Source organism: Schistocerca cancellata, chromosome 3, assembly GCF_023864275.1.
Source record: "Schistocerca cancellata isolate TAMUIC-IGC-003103 chromosome 3, iqSchCanc2.1, whole genome shotgun sequence".
Taxonomy (NCBI): domain Eukaryota; kingdom Metazoa; phylum Arthropoda; class Insecta; order Orthoptera; family Acrididae; genus Schistocerca; species Schistocerca cancellata.
In genome coordinates this window covers 88,295,246-88,318,007 of record NC_064628.1, presented here as the reverse complement: position 1 = coordinate 88,318,007, position 22,762 = coordinate 88,295,246, and the positions used below count along the sequence as shown (strand labels likewise).

Genomic DNA, 22,762 nt, shown 5'->3' with positions numbered 1-22,762 from the left:
GTCGATGGCCATTTCAAATGATTTGCCGAACTGTAAGGTGTCAAAGGAGACAGTTACATCTTGCAACTCATGTGAAGACTGTCTTACCACTGATTGTTACACACAAAAGAAATGTAGTTTCTCACTATAAAGTTTTATAGCGCTGCTGCTAAGGCCGCAGGTTCCAGTCCTGACTCGGGCATGGATGTGTGTTATGTCTTTAGGTTAGTTGTAAGTCTAGGGGACTGATGATCTCAGATGTTAAGTCCCGTAGTGTTTAGAGCCATTTGAACCATCTGAAAGTTTTCTAACATACTGACGTCTCTGCATTTCACATACAGTAACAAGCTGCATTTCGTGGAGATCTGTTCCTGCAATGTATATGCCACTCCAAGATGCAGCCCAGCAGTGACTTGACAATTCTACCACCAGCTCCATAGCAAATCACTTTTTTAAACGGAATTCCCCTAATGTACTTTCATTCAGAAGTGTTTTGTAGTAATTTTGATATGGTGTGTGTTTTGATATGTCATCTCTTATACCATCGACAGTTTCATGCTGGAGACGATCTTGTTGCAAGATTTTTACAGAGAATTTTTTTGTCGTAACTTCCTCATAGTGCTTTCCAAACTCAAAGCTGAAAGCGACTTTAAAAATGAGGTGTTGCGGCAACACTCACTCACACACATGTTTAGAAAATGTATCACCTCTGTATGCTATGTCTTCAATTATGCTGACAGCATAGCATACAGGTACACTGTCATGAATGAGATCACTGAGAATAGCAAAACTGTATGATTTTCCAAGGAAATGAGCAACACATGTGAATACTGACACTTATGATGTGTGCCATTGGTAACTTTGAACCTCGTTCTGCGAACAACAGACCAGTTCTCAGCAAAGTCGAAAAGAGCTAAGAGGCAGTACTATGGGATATGACTAATTTTACTTCTGATATGGCCTGTCTCTGAATCCTGCCAACACCTGACCTCTGTAACAAACTTCCATAGTTCCACTGTCTTATTCACCAACTTTCCTCCGTCCCACAATGCATAGGTTGCGTCATTGTCAGTATCCTACAGGTGTAACGCCTATGCGGTCATCCCTTCAGTACCGGCACACACTGCACACTCTTGAAACCAACACTTATCTTGCGGCTCTTGACATACACACAAAAGCACCAGGTCCATCTCCACTTCTGCCCCGTCACACTACTTATGGTGAACGACAACTTTCAAGCCAATGTAGTAAATACATATGCATACGTCTTTCACTAGCTGTCATTTTACCCATTTTGGTTTGTAATGAGTGGAATTTTGTGAAAGCAGTTTTTAAATTTGGGATCTCCTTTTTCACTAGGAGAAATGCTTTTCTTACTGATTTAGTCATATCTTCATCATATTATCACCATTTTCACTACCAGAGGTAACATCAACCTGATTAGGACTTTGCCTACTGCAATCTTTGTCATTACTGAAGTGATATGCGGGGGCAACATTAAGCCTGTCATCTTACGGTGGATGCCCACGGCAGGAATTGTAACGTGCCCAAATACTTTATTTTTTATTTTAGAGCTTTTGAAATTAAATAATGTGCGGACGCGAGTATGTATTTCAGTGTCTGTTGCTTGGAATAGCAATCTGGTATCAGCGTCAGTAACTGTACCTTCTCGGTACAGGTGGCTGCCGAGATAGTGTGGGTTTTGAAACCACTTGCCATATTGGGTGCACGTGTCACTATCTTCAGGTTTAGCACCTACTGCAAATACATTATTGTTGTTTGTGCAAAACTTGTTTCAAGTTCTACCACTTTTCTTTACAGACACGTCTTTCTTCTTGTGCTTCTTACCTTGTCCCCAGTTTTTAAGAGTGGATACATAGGGGTTACAATAGGAATGTTAACATTCAACGCAACAACAATTTCACAGCCAGGAATATGAACATCTGCACTGTCTTCTTTAGTTTCACATTCTGATGACTGATCGTTCAGGTGGTTTATCACGAAATTTCTTGTTCTAACGAGTATCTCAATTCCTACACATGATGATAACACCGTTATTTGAGGACCAAGATATACCTCTCAAATTTTCGATAATTCTGAAATGGTTTTCACTTCTCAAACTCCATCTTGTGTGGTTTTTCCTAATCCACATCTCTCACACTTTTACTGCTCTATTTCCTCACTGACTGTCTCCAGCAAAAACATCAAACCAGCACAAACTATGCAGAATGAGTCTTGCGCAAGTTCTCACCCGTTTATTATAAACAGAAGAGAGCTGGAAACAGTATTGCTCACATATTTTACCTTGGAAATTCAGTGATACGAAATACGCTGAAGGTTCAAACATTTTTAACTCATTACACACAAAGACTGCCCATTTTGATTGCAATAACTACTAACACATTATCCAAACAGTGTTTTGTGCAATTTTCACAAGTTTTGTGACGGCGGATTTCAAGTAAATACGTAAAAACTCGTAAAAATGCGTTTTTTAATTTTTAGTAATAAATGTTTATATAATACAGGTAGCTGGAGCAGATAAGACATTGTTTTTAGTTATGTCAGTTTATCTGGTAATATAATTAGGAAGTTAACGTTCTGTGACTTTTCTACACAGAAAAAATTAAAGTAGGCAAAATTTAATATTTTGTGCGCGCGTGCGCTAATATGGCGAGACGCGCGTGCTTGATTTGAGATGCAAAAAATTGCCGAGAACTTTACGATTGATGATTTGGATTAACGTCGCAGTGTGTAATGACAATTCAAGTGATGATTATGAACAGAAAGATCGTACGGTTTGAGTATTACTAAATGGAGAACGCTGAGGAGGTTGAACAGGATGAAAGGAAATTTGTTGAGACATCGGGGAGTAGCTGACGGTACTAAAGGGATCTGCAAACAGCAAAAGCTGCAGAGGGAGAGAGTTTGGAATACATTCAGCAAAACTCAGGACATAGGCTGCAAGTACTACTGTGAGACGAAGAGGTTGCCGCAGAAGATGACTTCGTGGCAGGTCGCATCAGACGAGTCAGAAGACTGATGACTGTTAGAATATTCTGCGCGGTGTGGGATCCTTACCAGGTGGGATTGACGGAGGACATTGAAAGGGTGCAGAAAAGGGCAGCTCGTTTTCTATTATCACGTAATAGGGGAGAGTGTGGCAGATATGATACGCGAGTTGGGATGGAAGTCATTACAGCAAAGACGTTTTTCGTCGCGGCGAGATCTATTTACGAAATTTCAGTCATCAACTTTCTCTTCCGAATGCGAAAATATGTTGTTGAGCCCAACATACATAGGTAGGAATGATCATCTAAATAAAATAAGAGAAATCAGAGCTCGAACAGAAAGGTTTAGGTGTTCGTTTTTCCCGCGCGCTGTTCGGGAGTGGAATGGTAGAGAGATAGTATGATTGTGGTTCGATGAACCCTCTGCCAAGCACTTAAATGTGAATTGCAGAGTAGTCATGTAGATGTAGACTGGAATGTGTAACAATCGTTACAGAAAATGCTTTCGCGAGTAGTATTTATTACTACCGCAAGAATGAAATTGCTTTTACATGTAACCGCACTGCGAAAGCCCAGGCTCCATATAAGTGTGAAATATCTCTTCTTAATGAATAGCAGAGTGTGTGACGCCGTAATTGTCGCGGTAAAGGTAATTACAACTGTGGATAAGGTGTAAGAAGGGTTTTACTGCTAATTTGCGATTGCTATAATCTTATGTAAACGTGACTAACAGTTATATCGCGGTCGAAAATAATCACGAACAGTGTACAAAGTACTGAAACGAGAACTAGGTGTGTACAAGGAGTAACAAACGGGAACACGCTAAAGTTACGTTGTGCAAGACGCGACAGTTGGCTGCGACTGCGACGCTGCCCCCTCCTCTTTTCCCACCCTGGCAGACGGCGACACGGCCGCAAGACGACTGGAGTCGTCGCCGTTTCCCAAGCTGCGGCCGGCGGCGGCGGATTCAAATACATAAGAAAAATAAGAATTCCGATTTCCTTGCTGTAAAAAATACTGTATGTTAATGCAACAAAGTTACATCGGCTCCCAGAGTTAGTTTTTCGATACAGATTCTCCTTTTACTTTAAAAAATTGAAAAGTATCTCTTCCGGTTTTGCGTGTTTTTTTCGCTGTATATTACTTCTCTATCAATTGAGGAAAGTAAAAGGCACAAAAAATTGATGTTTGCGTATCTTACAGTTTCACATCACAGCTTGATAATGAGGTGTCTATTTTTCCGATATTCGTCACAGTTATCCCGATACTTAATTTACAAGTAACCTACTGCATAAAATTTGAATTGTGTACAGTGAAAAATGTGGTCGCTGGCTACTTTACGTATGGTTTACGTTAGGTCATACATCGTTGCCGATGAAAAGAAGCTAACATATTGAAATTATTTTTAAAGTTGAGATCAGAATGATATCTAACTCCGTTACCGAGATTTGGGCTCATATATCTCCGGGAGCGTCGCGACTAGCCGCCAGTTCTATCGACGCGCAACGAGAATCGTGTGGTCATCACACGATAGAGAATGCATTTGTTTTGTTTCGCTGACACATTTGGACCTAATGAAACCATTTTATGTCATATTTCTCCGATGTGAGTTACTAATATTTCTCCATATGCTCTTGACAATTTCATTTAAAATGCCACGAAATGTAGGTTTCTTAAACCCAAGTGATCAAGCAGAACCCATTTTCGTGGTTTTGCTGAGGCATCTGAACCTGTTCCAAGCTTTCTTTCTCGTTTATTTCTCTGATACGAGTCCCGAATATTCCTCCATCTGTTTTTGCACATTTCACCTAAAATTCCAATGAAAGATAAGTTTATTAACAATAACCGCACGCTTGCGTCATTGCATTGTTTCAAGTTCCTGACAACAAGATAGGGTTACACCTTAAACATCTCTAGAATTTTCATTCTGAACGTCTACAGTATACACTGGCAGAAATGTGGAAGAAATAATGTCCGTGCTTGTTCACAAAATTTCCCCAAATTATACTTGTCAGTTTCTCCCATGCAGAAACTTTTGGAACAAGTTAAGGCAACTTTCATAGCCGACTGAGTCTTTATTCCCATCCAAATGAACTTCCATATTCTTATATTCTGACAGCATACATCGTTATGGATGACATGAACATTTAATCTTGCCAAGCTGCACTCAAAAGATGACTCCAGGATTTACAAAGGACGAATTTCAATTGTGAACTGTGTCAGACCAGAAGGGCCTTGTAAAACAGTAGTGCACTTTTGGCACAATTTTTTTGAGCACCATCTTCTACCAATGAATTGAAGCGAATGTGACAAATTACTTATTGCAGCATACTGTTTGCGCAATCTGTTGAGAAACGCCTTCCTCAAAAACGAGCATCTATTGATTACAGAAAGCTGTACAACAATCTGGTGGTGGTTTTTCACAACTAGAAGGTATCATCAAGACACCAATCTACCGTTTACATTCAAAGTGAAGGTATTGTAAAATGTAACTTTCTCGTTCTTTAGATTGTTCATTTTATAATGTACTTGACGTTTTCAATTTTTATCGTCACAAAAAAGAGTAATGCGAAAATTGACCTTCAAGTTCATTTTCATCATTCTAATTCTACATCTGCATGGATTATACTGATTTTCATAACAGGCCTGAAAAATTTGCATTAATGGGAAAATATTATATATTTCACTCACCTGCCAGTTTCAACTGTGCACCAATTTCTTCGCAAATTCTGTCTCTGAACATAGTGTCTCTATATTTAGGGTTCTTCAAATCGTAAAGGCAAGGATGTCGCGAGACCAGCTCACAGAGCATCACATCCTGTGGGTGGCTCATTTCAGTTTTCCTTGACTGGCTCGACATCTTTCTGGCAGCCGTACGTCTTTGTGTCGTGCGACTCCCGTCGCAACACTGCTCACTGGTGCAGTGCTGCGGCAGCTGTCGCAACAGCCGCGCGTCGCATCCCAAACTCGAACTGCGCATGCGCCAGCAAGCAACTTCTGACGTCACGTAGCGACCAGTCGCAGTCGCTAGTGTGCATCGCGTCTTGGACAACGTACCTTAAGCCTGCGGATTGTCACCAACAATCACGTCTATTCAGGCAGTGGGTTGTTAAACGTCACTGCGGATTTCTTTGCTGCCTAACTGAGAAAATACTTCCCCAGTATACTTCACCGTGGAAATACAAGTAGAGTTGCTGTAAGTCCGCAGCTCTTGGTCGTGCGGTAGCCTTCTCGCTTCCCACGCCCGGGTTCCATTCCCGTCGGGGTCAGGGATTTTCTCTGCCTCGTGATGACTGGGTGCTGTGTGCTGTCCTTAGGTTAGTTAGGTTTAAGTAGTTCTAAGTTCTAGGGGACTGATGACCATAGATGTTAAGTCCCATAGTGCTCAGAGCCATTTTTTGAGAGTTGCTGTAATAACTTCGTCTGCACCATCACGAGCCGCCGGCGTCAGCTCAACACACCGTCACGCCTCTCCAACAACAAATAGATAAGCTGCATCGCCGTGTGCGCTCCCCAGTTCAAGACTAACAATTCAATTCAGCAGTTCAGATTGTAGATTGATTGTTTCATTATAAAGCTGTTTTATTTCTTTTCCTTAACTTTTGCTTCGTAAATAAAACTGCTTGAAGTGAACTATTAACTTTCAATATAACTTTGCTGACCCACCATTGTTTTAAGTATTTTTCTTTTACTTCAACTATTTATCTCTTAAATTAATGTTGCTGCTGTTGCAGGTGTGTGCGCCTTTTGGAGGGAACGGTTACAAACGCGGATGTAGTGTTATCTTCGAAGAGAGTTGGCATACCTAATGTGTGGTACGGTCGCGCTCGTAAATAGCGGCGTCGACCATTAGTTGCTGGGCACCGGCCAATAAAATTAAAGCTGCTTATTCGCTATCGGTCTAAGCTTCGTGGCGAGGGCAAATTGAATTTGACAGCTGTTAAGTCACGCAGCTTATGTTTACATCGTACTTAGTCATGTTACCACACATTCACGAGTAGTTACTGTTATTAATGATTACAGGAAAAAGCGAACAGATGTATAGTGTGATACTACAGTGTATACTGATTAGTAATATAATTGTGTGTGTGTGACTTACATAATTTAGTGACTAGGTTGAATCACATTTTCCACATCCACACAATCTGGAAGTTGTTCCGGAACGAAATAATCAGACGTCAACTCACTTAGGTTATTTCTAACACCTCCTACAAACACACGGTCTGTAATCCCACGAATTACACCCCTGAGAACCGTTTTCTCCACAAGGTGAAAAACTAAAGTTATAAAGTGTCAAGTACTTGCGAAGTGTGCCAGAGGAAAATGGAAGAAATGAGGAAGATCAGCAAACACGGCAGAAGCATTCATGTGAAGTGTTAGGAACCTGGCCTTGAACAAAGACGTCCCATAGAAAGCAAAGAGGTGATATGTAGAAGTTACTAAGTCGCAGTATTGATCTATGCATAGGATTGGTTAGTTGGTTGGATGATTATAGGGACCAAACTAGCAGGTCCCCAGCCCATCTTTCGTCCAACAGATAAGTCTACATGACTGCACACCAGAGATGGCCTATCGCGCAAAATCTGGGGAAGAAAACCCCAAATGTCTACTAAAGGCCAACAGAGGGACAAAAAAGAAGAAAGGGAGACAAAGGAAGAAAAGCAAGCAAGGTGCCCTATCTAGGAAGCAGCCAGAGGGCCCCCGAAAGCAGAGTGCAATGAATGGACATACATCCTACAGTGGAGTGGGTCCTCGTGACAGAAGATGACAATGGGTCAGCCAAGTATGGCCGATGCGGGGCCTGCAAAGTAAGGTAAAGTCTTTGTGAGAGGCCTGCATGGAGGACCTCCAGAGATTTTTAGTCTGCTTTAACATCTGTAGTTTATTTGGTGAAGTTAGAGTTAGCTATTCTGTATGTCATATTTCTAAAACTTGACAGCATAATAACGATCAGAGGTCTGTTTCCAGAATACCGATCTCAAGAGGCTGTTTTCTGGTAGCCAGTTTGGCCAATCGGTGAGTTCATTCTCCATGATCCCAACATGACCCAGGGTCCAGACAAAGATCTGAGCGTCCACATTGTTCGAGGGCATACAGCAAATCCTGGATAGCTACGACCAAGGGATGGCAAAGGGTAGCACTGTTTGAGTGTTTGCAAGCTGCTCAAGGAGTCGCTGCAGATGAGAAAGGACCCACCAGCGCAGGAACGGATATACTCAAGAGCCCGAGATTTGGATACCACCTCTGCTGTGAAAACACTACAGCCATCCAAGCAAGGTGACCAGTTCATTATACCCGCATGTTTATAAGCGAAGCCTGCACGATCAGTAACCATCGAGCCATCAGTGTAGACAACTTCTGAACCCTGGGATGCGCCAAGGACTGAGAAAAATTGGTGGTGAAGGGCCTCGGCAGGGACAAAGTGTTTCAGACCTTGTGACAGGTCAAGACAAGGCTGTGGCCGAGGGGTGCACCATGGGGGTCCTTATTTTAAGCTAGATGAAATATAGCTACAAGCCACGACACTGGAATGTATGTGTTTTCGGTTATATTATATGGATATTTTGTTTCTTCGAGTAAGTGAAGGACTGTCAGATCTGGTCTAGGTGATCGTTCAAATGTACCTCGTGGTAAAATGCGAAGTTTTGGATGCGAACGGTTCATCCAGTTTCTGGGATCAGCAATTTTAGGCACATTACGTGGGGTTCTAAGGTTTCGATATTACGTACGCACTTTGTAACACATCCAAGTCAGCATAAGGAACTGAACTCCTGCAATAATCCTTAAAAATACTTGTCATTCAACGAGCTTACTGAGGCGACTCATTCCTATTATGTAATACACATTTTTGTGCTGCAACCTTTCTAAGTCCATCTACCTTTACATTACTACCCTTTTAAGAATGAATGACATGGTTGGAAGTGACAACTCGCAGTGTGCCGCAATTTGGGTAAACAGGGGTTCATCAAGCAATTTAATATTGAAGGAAACAGCAACACCAAAATGTTTGTGTAAAGGTCAAATTATTGTGCACTTAGGTCAGTTTGCAGATATGTTTTACTCCGCAAACGAGGCGAGAAAAACAGTCATTACGAGATCTCAATCAAAATTATTAAAGATAATAGGTGCTATGACTGCGGAATAAACAGCCATTTTCTGTGCTGCTCCGGCGCGGAAGGAAGTGTGAGTACAGACCCGGTTTTTATTAAGTTTATTTATCCCTTACGCGTTACTTAGGCCGATTAGATTTCGAAGGCAGAAGGAAGGATGATTAACACAAGAACCTCGTCGACCTGTAGGGCATCAAAGTAGCAATACTTCAGTTAATCAGTTTAGCGCAAGTGGAAGTTTAAATCCCTGTGTGACATGCTTAAGCAACCATTCAGTTTAAGTGATTTCACGAAGCTGTTCAAGACATCTGGGAGGAACTCTGAACACAGTTCCTATATAGGAGTCTTCTAGTTTTAAATTATCAGTATGTACTGACAGAACAAAGAAACATTAGCATTGCAGGTAGATGTAATTGATTATCCGAGAACAATCAAGAAAAATCAGAAATCGCTGAAGACTATTCCTTTGCACAACAAAAAATGGTCTACTTAATGATTTCATTTCCGCTACGAAGGAGAAACAAAGTACATTGCTCTGTAGTTAACTGCTCTCAAGGAAGATACATATTTGGGACTCTTCTTGGAATAATTCTCAGTGTTTTCCATAAACCACAGAAAATCTAGATCGCCTTTTTGCACCCATGTCGTCCTGATCTATGGCCAGTAGTATAAAAATATAGTAGCTATATTGCCATCTCCCTCGTCTCTATACCAGAGTCACAGTGGACGCTAACTTAAGGAGGTTTGCAGCTGATCCTAAAAGCAAGATATTCGATCTCACGAATGTTTCACCGGATAAACTTCTTTAAAGCCTTGTGTTCCATCACAAAATGCATTACAGGAAAAATTTCTCCGTTTTATTGAGTTCCCTTGAAATATCTGAAGTAGCCTTTAAGGCGTTCAGTGCTCTAACACTTAACTCAAAGAGCCGTTGTTCACTCAAGGTTATTTTTCTCTCCTCGTAGAGCGGTGATAAGATACTGGATCGAAAGAAGGGTGAATACAAGTCAAGCAAATTAAAATCAGACACTTCAAATTCTATCTTCGATGAGAATTTCTGTTTATCTAAATAACATACACAAACTTGCTGTAGCACGGACTTGCGGACAAATTATGCATATTGACATACGGATGTAAAAAACACGCAGCATTAAAAGTGATTTCTGTCTGAACAAAATTAACTTGTTACACCAGATCAGTTCATGACTGTCAGATGCACTACCAAGAGAACATTGCATCGTCGGGGGTATAGCTCAGTGGTAGAGCATTCGACTGCAGATCGAGAGGTCCCCGGTTCAAACCCGGGTGCCCCCTTACATTTTGACCTATTTTATTCTATCGTTCATTAATCACACGCAGCCAAATGTTTAACCTTTAATAGTAAAGATCAAAAGTTAGTGAGTTTTCGTGGACAATCTAAAGTTACAGACTGCACGTGCACTTCATTATATCAGAAAGTAAGGATCTGCTTATTACTGCACAGTTAATATTTGGGCCTACATCAGGTTTGTGACACTAAAGCAACGTGTAATTTCTTTATAAAATAGTTGCACCGACGAAATAAATTGAATAGGTATGTTGTTTGCTATTCTAAGCGTAAAGTGTAAGATACGAAAAGAAGACTTTAGCCAAACTGCCAAAGAGTTGAAGTTAATAGTTTACCATAATTTATATATGCAGCCGATTTCCTCAGTTGCATAGATTTCTCGGTTTACTTGCCGCGTCTAATTCGTGTAAAATTCTAAGCTTTCGACGAAATCCGTCATCTTCGTCAGGTACAAACTGACTCTTGAGCTAACAAGGTTCCCTCTTAGACCCCATTGGCTCGATTACGTCAGTTTTAGTCTCTGGCGAAGGTGGTGGATATCATCGAAAGCCTGGAATTTTGTCCGAATTTGACTCTGCAAGTGAACCGAGAAATTTTTATCCAAAGACGGCGTCGCGAGAAACTTCGTAGCCAATATGCTCAGTTACTTCTTGTCTAACACTCACTCACGTAAATCTGTCTTAGCAGTTGAATGTTTTTGACAAATTCACTTGCGAAAAGGTGCATGGCATTCATACCTACATGATAAACATTTTTATGAAATTACGTAAATTCCCACGTGACTCATCGATTCTGAGTTCTATTTCCCCTTCCCCTATCCCCAATATTTGCAGAAAGTCAGAGCTGTGAAACCGATAGACTATAGAACTGATAAGCAGGCACATTCGCAGACAAATCATTGCTTTTCGTGTTTTCGGTGGGATTCTCGTCATTTATATAATCCACCCTTCCCCTTATTTTACGTGGCGAGAGAAAGACGAAACATTTTAATACCGATAGTAAATGTTTAGCACGACGTATCTAAACATTCACGTTCAGCTACGTATACAATCGATTCTGTTCAAAGCAGATTAAAGGCCTAATGATCCCAAATACTACAGCAGAACAGCCAAACACTGAGCGAAATGTTGTGAAACTAAGCGAGTATCAAAGTACGGGTATGGTGCGAAGGGGAAGGAATTTACAGTCTACAATTGCTGGCGACATGCTCTTCAGACCAACTGAATGTTTTTGAACTTGAGTCAACAGAAATGAAACACGGCAAATGGAGAGCACTTCTTATACCAGTGATGAATGGGTCGCTTGAAACATTGTTCTGTTCATTTCAAGCGAGCCAGTCATCGGTAATGTTTAGTGTTCTCTTTTTACTTTGTGGTTGCAAGATTCCTACGTGATTTCATGTAGCAACTTCAGGTACACGGTAACACGTAGACCTCTAGAAGCATGGTTGAGGGTTCCAATTCTAAAAAACAGAGCCTTAACTACACACTTGGTGCCACTCCGCGACACGTAGGATTACATGCTAGCAAGTTAGAGCAGTGAAAATGAAATTTCTATAAATTATTCCGGCAATAGTGGAACTTAAGGACATGCATAAAACCTGAATGCGGTTCAAGCAGGTCGTCTTAATCTACTGACGAAGATTTTTTTATAAAAGTCACAAGGGAGCAAACCTAATAGCACAATATCATTCCTGTTTGCTGGAGAGCTACGGAGGAATTGTCATCCTACCATGAAATCTGAAACTTCCTTGAAAGGCGCGATAGGCCATTTCTGTAATTTATATAGGAGATACTGGGAAGTTACACTTCCTGCTTCTAAAAAAATAAACCATTAAGGTAAACTATGTTGTGTAGCTCTTCCACTTTTTAGCGGGAAGTAATTATTCGATTCTTGCACATCTGACAGTGAAACCCATTGCCTACCTATAAAATGGTTAGAGACTAGTATTATATATCTTCCTTGCCACTTCATTGGCTACAATGATTGGAACATTTCTATGTAATGGAATATGATTCGTTAACGGTAGTTTCCTTAATTTTTTAGTGGTCTTTGACTTCATATCGCCACTTCATTGCATGAGTAACATTATGCGCACAGCAACAAGCGGAAGCCAACTATTTGTGGGCTTCCGAGTGATGTCTAATTTCATGGAAGTTAGATGAGGTAATATTTTCCACTTGCACAACAATTACGACCGTAATACACACTATCAAAAATTCTTCGAAGCAATCAAACTTTTTCCATTTCTAGGTAGACAATACTACTTTCGCTTACGCCAGCGTTCGTCCAGTTTCATAACATCGCAAGTTTTTTCAGGTATCACAACAACTTAAACTCTGATGACACGCCTTTTTTTTCATAAAGCGTGAAAGTTTCACAGAATTGTGTTGCTTGTATTAGCTCGTATAATTGCAACGATCCTGTAACCGACTTTTCATATACCACTTGCAAACTATAAAATTTGGGACCCTATACCAGAGAAGAATCTAAACGACATCTAAAAACTTGTTCTATCTGTTGCTTGGTAGCCTTAGTGAATATGCTTTTGTAAACATACAGGTGAATTCAGTCACGCGTCACTGAACAAAAATAATTTTTCAAAAAAATTGTAACAGCATAACATAGGAAGACTAAAATGAAAAAACGGGACTGAAGAATTGGAAATAAAAGTACGACATTCTCTCAACCGGTACATGTTAGAGGCGGACAGGTGTGAACTGTGAAATATCGTTACTACCTCCATTCGTATCGTAATACTGGCTTTTTGTGCTACACCAATTCAACCGAGACTAAAATCGCTTGTCTGAACGAAATTTCACGTAATGACCAGAAATGTGACAGCTTATTTAACGAATATGTAATCCTACTTCGCATTTAATTGAGGACCGTGATCAGTAATGTCACAGTTCCTTTCCGTAGCAAATTCATCATTACATAAAAAATGTACTCAGAATTAAACGTACTGCGAGTATAAATAAACCCGCAGTTCTTAATTTGTTCTATGAACTATATTGATGTAATTATAGCATAACAACACTCACCGACCACTCAGCAGCAAGGGGGTTGGAGTTCCGAGTGTCCTGTTCGCCCAGGCGTTGGTTACGTAAACAACTGGCACATCCCCTGCAGCCGCTGCTCCCCGCCGGGCTTTAGAGCAAGTATCGATAGTGCTCGCAGATGCTTAAGAACTTACGCTGCACCAGCATCGTTAGAGAGTACAGAAATTATCACCGTATCACCAACCGCCCTTCGCGAGCAAACGCAAATCGCTCGGAATTGCAGGGCTATGGAAATTTAAAATACAAACACAACTGTTCATTAATGGTGACATCACATACTATATGAGAATAACAAGAAATGTAACACGTTACGCAGAGCGTGCCTTTTTTTGCCGTTCCCTTTCACGAACCTTTGTAAAATTTTCAGGAACATAATCTATCCGTTAGACCTATTTTTCTTGGTTTGGTGCAGTTATTACTTTTTTATGAAACTAATTTTTCTTCCCGAACAAAGTGGGCACTGTCCTGTCTTGGGATGGCTTTAGAACGCACAATGTTAAAAACACCAATAAGATTCATATTTGTTAAATAACAATTCTTAAGGCGGCATGAACAGTTTTGTGACGGCTGCATTGCTCCTACGATGTTTCTTAATTTGTGTCACCTTCTCATAAAGCAAGTAAGGCAGAATGTGAATCTGCAACGAAGTAATGAATTTCAGAAAGGTAAAGATGCTGGAGGAAAAGTTCTGGCGTTACGGCTGAAAATGGAATCAACAAAATAAAATAAAATAAAAATAAAATAAATTAAATTAAAAAAGAATCAAGACATGTTGTAAGGATTTATTTAGAGAAGTGTTCCCGTATGTAAAATAGTGCCGAGTATTTGAGATCCTCAGGAGAACTGGTATACGCTATAAGGAAAGGCAGGAACTCTACAGTATATTCGAGAACCGACAGAGAACAATAAGAATGGAAGACGAAGAGAGTGTGCTCAAATTTAAATTGCCTAAAGGTACAGATACAATTTATCTCGACTACTGTTCAGCCTGTATACCGAAAGACAACAACGAAAATAAAATAAAATGGAAGAACATTTATGATAGGATTCCCTGATGATATTACTGCCTTGTTCAAAGTGAGGAAGAGTTAAAAAACCTGAAGAATGGAATGATCAGACTTCTGAGCACAGAATATGGACTGAGAGTTAAAAAAATTAGACGAGAGTCTTGATTAGCAGCAGAAATAAGACTAACGATAACCTAAACATTAAGAAATTCGTAACTATATAACAGATGAAGGAGTTCTGTTACCTTGGATGCAAAATATGAATGGCAGACGGAAGCAAGGAGGATATAAGGTGACTAGTATTGGAAAAGAGGGCATATCTCGTGAAATAAAGTGTACTAGTATCAAACATAAGCCTTTAATTGAGAGAGGAATTCATGAGAATGTTCGATGTGTTGTTGTAAAGAAACCGGACTCCTACTCTTTATTTAGGTAGACAACTGAAATGTCGTCACCTGCGATATAATCCCCTCTCCTGATCCCTGCACCGCTCCATGCGAATTTTCCACTGTTGAAAGCAGTGCTGCGAGTCTTTTTCTGTTATTTTGCTCGCTCATCTACGAGTACATCTACGTGATTACTCTATTATTCACAATAAAGTGCTTGGCAGAGGGTTCAATGAACTACCTTCATGCTGTCTCTCTACCGTTCCACTGTCGAACGGCACGCGGGAAAAACGAGCACTTAAATTTTTCCGTGCGAGCCCTGATTTCTCTTATTTTATCGTGATGATCCTTTCTCCCTATGTAGGTGGGTGCCAACAGAATGTTTTTTGCAATCGGAGGAGAAAACTAGTGATTGAAATTTCATGAGAAGATCCCGCCACAACGAAAAATGACTTTGTTTTAATGTTTGCCACTCCAATTCACGTATCATGTCTGTGACACTGTCTCCCCTATTTCGCGATAATACAAAACGAGCTGCTCTTCTTTGTACTTTTTCGATGTCATCCGTCAGTCCCACCTGATGCGGATCCCACACCGCACAGCAATACCCCAGAATAGGGCGGAGAAGCGTGGTGTAAGCAGTCTCTTAAGTAGACCTGTTGCACCTTGTAAGTGTTCTGCCAATGAATCGCAGTCTTTGGTTTGCTCTACCAATAATATTATTTATGTGATCGTTCCAGTGTAGGTTATTTGTAATTGTAATCTCTAAGTATTTAGTTGAATTTACAGCTCTCAGATTTGTGTGGTGACGTATCGCGTAATCGAAATTTAGTGATTTCTTTTAGTACTCATGTGAATAACTTCGCACTTTTCTTTATTCAGAGTCAATTGCCACTTTTCGCACCATACAGATATGTTATCTAAATCATTTTGCAAGTCGTTTTGATCATCTGATGACTTTACAAGACGGTAAATGACAGCATCATCTGCAAAGAATCTAAGACTGCTCCTCAGATTGTCTCCTATGTCGTTAATATAGATCAGAAACACTTCCTTGGGGAACGCCGGATATTACTTCTGTTTTAATCGATGACTTTCCGTCTATTACTACGAACTGTGACCTTTCTGACAGGAATCACGAATCCAGTCGCACAACTGAGGCGATAATCCGTAGGCACGCAGTTTGGTTAGAAGACGCTTGTGAGGAACGGTGTCGAAAGCCTTCTGGAAATCTAAAAATATGGAATTTGAGATCCCCAGTCGATAGCACTTATTACTTCATGAGTATAAAGAGCTAGTTGTGTTTCACAAGCACGATATTTTCTGAATCCGTGCTGACTATACGTCAATAAATCGTTTTCTTCGATGTACTTCATAATGTTTGAATACACTATATGTTCTAAAACCCTACTGCAAATCGACGTTAGTGATATAGGCCTGTAATTCAGCGGATTACTCCTACTTCCCTTTTTGGGTATTGGTGTGACTTGAGAAATTTTCCAGTCTTTAGGTACGGATCTTTCTGTGAGCGAGTGGTTGTATATAATTGCTAAATATGGAGCTATTTTATCAGCATACTCTGAGAGGAACTTGACTGGTATACGATGTGGACCGGAGGCCTTGCCTCTATTAAGTGATTTAAGGTGCTTTGTTACATCGAGATATCTATGTTTCTCATCTTGGCAGTTGTTGTTGATTGGAATTCAGGAATATTTACTTCGTCTTCTTTGGTGAAGGAGTTTCGGAAAACCGTGTTTAATAACTCTGCTTTAGCGGCACTGTCATCAGTGACTTCACCGTTGTTATCACGCAGTATTGATTGCGTCTTGCCACTGGAGTGCTTTATGTACCACCAGAATCTCTTTGGGTTTTCTGCCAGATTTCGAGACAGAATTTCGTTGTGGAAATTATTAAAAGCATCTCGCATTGAAGTACGCGCCATATTTCGAACTTCTGTAAAACTTTGCTAATCTTGGGGATTTTGCGTTCTTTTAAATTTGGCATGCTTTTTTAGTTGCTTCTGCAACAACAATCTGACCCTTTTTGTGCACCATGGGGGATCAGTACCATCACTTATTAATTTATGCGGTATATGTCTCTCAATTTCTGTTGATACTATCTCTTTGAGAACATTCCACAACTTTTCTACACTTACATGATCAGATCGGAAGGAGTGAAGACTGTCTCTTAAAAAGGCGTTAAGAGCATTTTTATCAGCTTTTTTAAATAGATATACTTTGCGTTGCTTTTTTATGGTTATAGGTGTTACGGTATTCAGACTAGCAGCAACTGCCTTGTGGTCGCTAATCCCTGTATTCGTCACAACACTCACTATTTGTTGCTAAAAGGTCAGGTATACTTTCGCAACCATTTACGCTTCGAGTGGGATCATGAACTGATTGATGAAAATAATTTTCTGAGAAAGCATTCAATACAATTTCAGATTATGTTTTATGCCTGCCGCCGGCTTTAAACGTATAATTTTTCCAGCATATCTAAATATATCTATTTAAAAAAGCTGATAAAAATGCTCTTAACGCCTTTTTAAGAGACAGTCTTCACTCCTTCCTATCTGATCATGTCAGTGTAGAAAAGTTGTGGAATGTACACCAGGAAGCAGGAAATGAGCAGGCGTATGAAATACATACAGCAGAACTCCAGATACCTGAGCCAACGTTAAAGGCCGGCCGGAATGGCCGAGCGGTTCTAGGCGCTTCAGTCTGGAGCCGCGCGACCGCTACGGTCGCAGGTTCGAATCCTGCCTCGGGCATGGATGTGTGTGATGTCCTTAGGTTAGTTAGGTTTAAGTAGTTCTAAGTTCTAGGGGACTGATGACCTCAGCAGTTAAGTCCCATAGTGCTCAGAACCAACCAACCAACGTTAAAGGAAGTAAGAGATGCAATCAACAAATTGAAAAACCATAAAGCATCAGGATCAGATTGCATAACCGCAGAATTAGTTAAAAATGGGGGACAGAAATTGGTGGAAATAGTTCACAAAGTGATAACTAAAGTATGGAACTCAGAGATGATACCTGAAGAGTGGCAGGAGTCGATTCTGATCCCAATTTTTAAGAAGGGCGACAAAATGGATTGTAGTAATTATAGAGGGATTTCGCTATTACCAGTATGTTCCAAAATTTTCTCGAATATTCTGCTAAGCAGGCTTACACCATATGCAGATGAAATTGTGGGGGATTACCAAGCCGACTTTCGGAGGAACAGATCAACTATAGACCAAATATTCACCTTGCGTCAAATTTTGGAAAAGAAATGGGAATACAATAAACCAGTTCACAATCTTTTCATAGATTTTACAAAAGCACATGATTCAGTATTGTAATCAAAATTTTACAGAAATTTTTTGGAACTTGGAATACCAAAGAAGTATGTTAGACTTATAGAAGCGAGTTTGAAAAACACAAAAGGTAAGAGTACGCGTGGGGAAATTGGAGTCAGAAGAATTTGTAATAAAGAACGGACTTAAGCAGGGAGATGCCCTGTCTCCGCTACTTTTTAATTTAGTCCTAGAATATATTGTACGAATGGCAGCAGATAATTCAGACGGTTTGGAGTTAAATGGAAATATTAAGATATTAGGGTATGCAGATGATCTAAACATCATTAGCGACAGGAAAGAATCTGTAACAGCAAATGCGAATGCGTTAATCAAGGCTAGTGAAGATGTAGGTCTAAGGATAAGTGAAGACAAAACTTAATACCTGGTTACTACTAGAATGCCAACAGCAGTAGATCAGGAAATGTTAAGAGTTGGAGACATGCAGTTTGAAAAAGTGAACACATTTAAGTATCTAGGCGTGGACATCACTTCGAGAAATGAGATTGAATCCGAACTGAAGAAGAGATTACGGGCGGGAAATGCGTGCTACTTCTCACCGAACAGATTAGTTTCATCACGGATATTGTCTAAGAATTTAAAGATTAGAATATACAAAACTATTATTCTACCAGTTATGCTGTATGGGTGTGAGACTTGGTCTCTCATTGTGCAAAATGAAAAGCCGTTTCGAGTATTTGAAAACAAAATTTTGAGGATAATTTTCGGAGCAAAAAGGGATGACATTAGCGGAGAGTGGCGAAAACTGCGTAACGAAGAGGTTCACGAACTCTATTCAAGCCCTGATATAATCAGTGTCATTAAATCACGTAGGCTGCGATGGGCGGGTGACGTAGCTCAAATGGATGAGGGCAGGGCAGCGCGCAGAGTTCTGGTAGGGCACTTAGAGGGAAAACGTCCTGTGGGGAGACCGAGGCGTAGATGGGAGGACAATGTGAAGGCTGATTTGAGGAGCCTAGGTATTGAAGGTGGATGGAAGGAAATAGCCCAAGACAGGGACAGGTGGCGAAAATACGTTACTGCGGTAATGGACTCTCGAGTCCGGTATGACCAGTGAGTAAGTGATACAAACACAGCTATAACACTGCACTGTGAGAATAAGACTGTCTGAATATGAAGTGACATCTGAAATGAACTTTACCTAAACAGAACTGGCAATGAACTTTGAAAACGAAGGCTGGCTGGGAACGACCTATTGTATTGTCTTAAACTGGGGACCTAGAAACGACGGAGAGGCTTCGTCCCACCGTAGCCCTCAGTGGTTCACAACCCCACAACAGGTCACAGCAGTCCAACCACCCCATCACCACTCCACACCGAACCCATGGTAACTGTTCGGTTATGTGGCTGTCCTGTGGCGCCGAAAACTCGGTACTGCTCGAAGTGAAGAACATAAAATATGCAGTGCAGCAGTAACCTAGCTAAAAATAAAGTAAAAACTTGCTCAGTGCAATGCAAGAACGTGAATCTAGTCTAAGTAGTTCATATTTTTTTCTTTTAAGCAGCTGTGTTCCGCTCTGTGCAAAGCGGCGTGATAATGGACTTTGCATTTGCTAAATGATTGAAGGGAAACTGACCTTCAAAAAAATTTTATTGCAAAACTGGAACTCGTTGTCTGAATATTGCAATCATCTTTACAATATTTATCAAATGGTTCAAATGGCTCTGAGCACTATGCGACTTAACTTCTGAGGTCATCAGTCGCCTAGAACTTAGAACTAATTAGACCTAACTAACCTAAGGACATTACACACATCCATGCCCGAGGCAGGATTCGAACCTGCGATCGTAGCGGTCGCTCGGCTCCAGACTGCAGCGCCTAGAACCGCACGGCCACTCCGGCCGGCACAATATTTATCTTTTATAACAAATTTTACTCTGCCAAGAGATTAATTACTGAAACTGATAAAGGAGTGGTAAAATCTATAACATCGGCATGCAAGCCATGGGAATCGATAACTTTTACATTAAGAAACCCAGACCAATAAAGAAAAAAAAGCGCATCATACTTACGCCAAAGGAAGCAATGCAGCAACATCTGTGTCTGTTAATCGTCACTTTTGAAATTAATCTTTATCAAATCACATTTCAGAATTCATTGTTCTCTGTAGCTTTATCTCTGTGCTCTGCAGGCCATCTCACACCGATCAGTAGCATAGCCAACACATGACTCCCTCGCTAGCTTCTCTTAGAATGCTACTGCAACGACAATGCCACTGGCAAACAAAGACCACTCTGCTTGTACTCGAAACCTACACTATGTGATCAAAAGTATTCGGACGCCTGGCTGAAAATGGCAAACAAGTTCGTGACGCCTTCCATCGGTAATGCTGGAATTCAATATGGTGCTGGGCCACCCTTAGCCTTGGTGACAGCTTCCACACTCGCAGGCATACGTTCAATCAGGTGCTGGAACGTTTCTTGGGGAATGGCAGCCCATTCTTCATGGAGTGCAGCACTGAGGAGAGGTATCGATGTCGGTCGGTGAGGCCTGGCACGAAGTCGGCGTTCCAAAACACCCCAAAGCTGTTCTATAGGATTCAGGTCAGGGCTCTCATCATCATCATCACCATCATTTAAGACTGATTATGCCTTTCAGCGTTCAGTCTGGAGCATAGCCCCCCTTATACAGTTCCTCCATGGTCCCCTATTCAGTGCTAACATTGGTGCCTCTTCTGATGTTAAACCTATTACTTCAAAATCATTCTTAACCGAATCCAGGTACCTTCTCTTCGGTCTGCCCCGACTCCTTCTACCCTCTACTGCTGAATCCATGAGTCTCTTGGGTAACCTTGCTTCTCCCATGCGTGTAACATGACCCCACCATCTAAGCCTGTTCGCTCTGACTGTTACATCTATAGAGTTCATTCCCAGTTTTTCTTTGATTTCCTCATTGTGCACACCCTCCTGCCATTGTTCCCATCTACTAGTACCTGCAATCATCCTAGCTACTTTCATATCCGTAACCTCAACCTTTTTGATAAGGTAACCTGAATCCACCCAGCTTTCGCTCCCATACAACAAAGTTGGTCGAAAGATTGAACGGTGCACAGATAACTTAGTCTTGGTACTGACTTCCTTCTTGCAGAAGAGAGTAGATCGTAGCTGAGCGCTCATTGCATTAGCTTTGCTACACCTCGCTTCCAGTTCTTTCACTATGTTGCCATCCTGTGAGAATATGCATCCTAAGTACTTGAAACCGTCCACCTGTTCTAACTTTGTTCCTCCTATTTGGCGCTCAATCCGTTTATATTTCTTTCCCACTGACATTACTTTCGTTTTGGAGATGCTAATCTTCATACCATAGTCCTTACATTTCTGATCTAGCTCTGAAATATTACTTTGCAAACTTTCAATCGAATCTGCCATCACAACTAAGTCATCCGCATATGCGAGACTGCTTATTTTGTGTTCACATATCTTAATCTCACCCGGCCAGTCTATTGTTTTCAACATGTGATCCATAAATAATATGAACAACAGTGGAGACAGGTTGCAGCCTTGTCTTACCCCTGAAACTACTCTGAACCATGAACTCAATTTACCGTCAACTCTAACTGCTGCCTGACTATCCATGTAAAGACCTTTAATTGCTAATTCATGGTGTGGGTTCCTGTAGTCGTGTCCTAGTTCATGAACCACGGGCAACGTATGAGTGGCCAAGTCCTGACAGTCGGGATACCAGTTACTTTGGAATAAGGCTGGGCAACTCGGACATATTCTGAGTCGTGGTCACCTTTGTGCTCATACGGCAAAGACTACCAGATCCACCGGTTAGTCCCTCAGCCGTTAGGGGTAAAACCCAATGGGACTCGGGGCAAGTAAGGCTAGCAACCTGCTTCCCTGGTACTTTAAATATGATGCTGGCAACAATCAGAGCAAATGCCTCGGTCAGGACCCTGTGCAGACCAATTCATTACAGGGATGTTATTGTCGTTTGACCCTCCGCACAGGTCGTGCATTATGAACAGGTGCTCGATCGTGTAGAAAGATGCAATCGCCATTCCCGAATTGCTCTTCAACAGTGGGATACAAGAAGGTGCTTAAAACATCAACGTAGGCTTGTGCTGTGATAGTGCCACGCGAAACAACACGAGATGCAAGCCTCCTCCATGAAAAACACGACCCCACCGTAACACCACCGCCTCCAAATTAAACTGTTCGTACAACATGTGCTGGCAGATGACGTTCACTGGGCGTTCGCCACACCCCTCCCTGCCATCTGATCGCCACATTGTGTACCGTGATTCGTCACTCCACACAACGTTTTTCTGCTGTTCAATCGTCCAATGTTCAAGCTCCTTACACCAAGCGAGGCGTCGTTTGGCATTTACTGGCGCGATGTGTGGCTTATCTACATCTACGTCTACATCCATACTCCGCAAGCCACCTCACGGTGTGTGGCGGTGGGTACCTTGAGTACCTCTGTCGGTTCTCCCTTCTATTCCAGACTCGTATTGTTCGTGGAAAGAAGGATTGTCGGTATGCCTCTGTGTGGGCTCTAATCTCTCTGATTTTATCCTCAT

At 41.2% G+C, this 22,762-nt stretch overlaps 1 non-coding gene across 1 annotated transcript; it reads left to right on the top strand.

The window, feature by feature from the left end:
- The first annotated feature begins 10,339 nt into the window (after nt 1-10,339).
- Nucleotides 10,340-10,411, top strand: Trnac-gca (transfer RNA cysteine (anticodon GCA)). The gene has a single exon. It is a non-coding gene; the product is annotated as a tRNA-Cys (tRNA).
- The last annotated feature ends 12,351 nt before the right edge of the window (nt 10,412-22,762 follow it).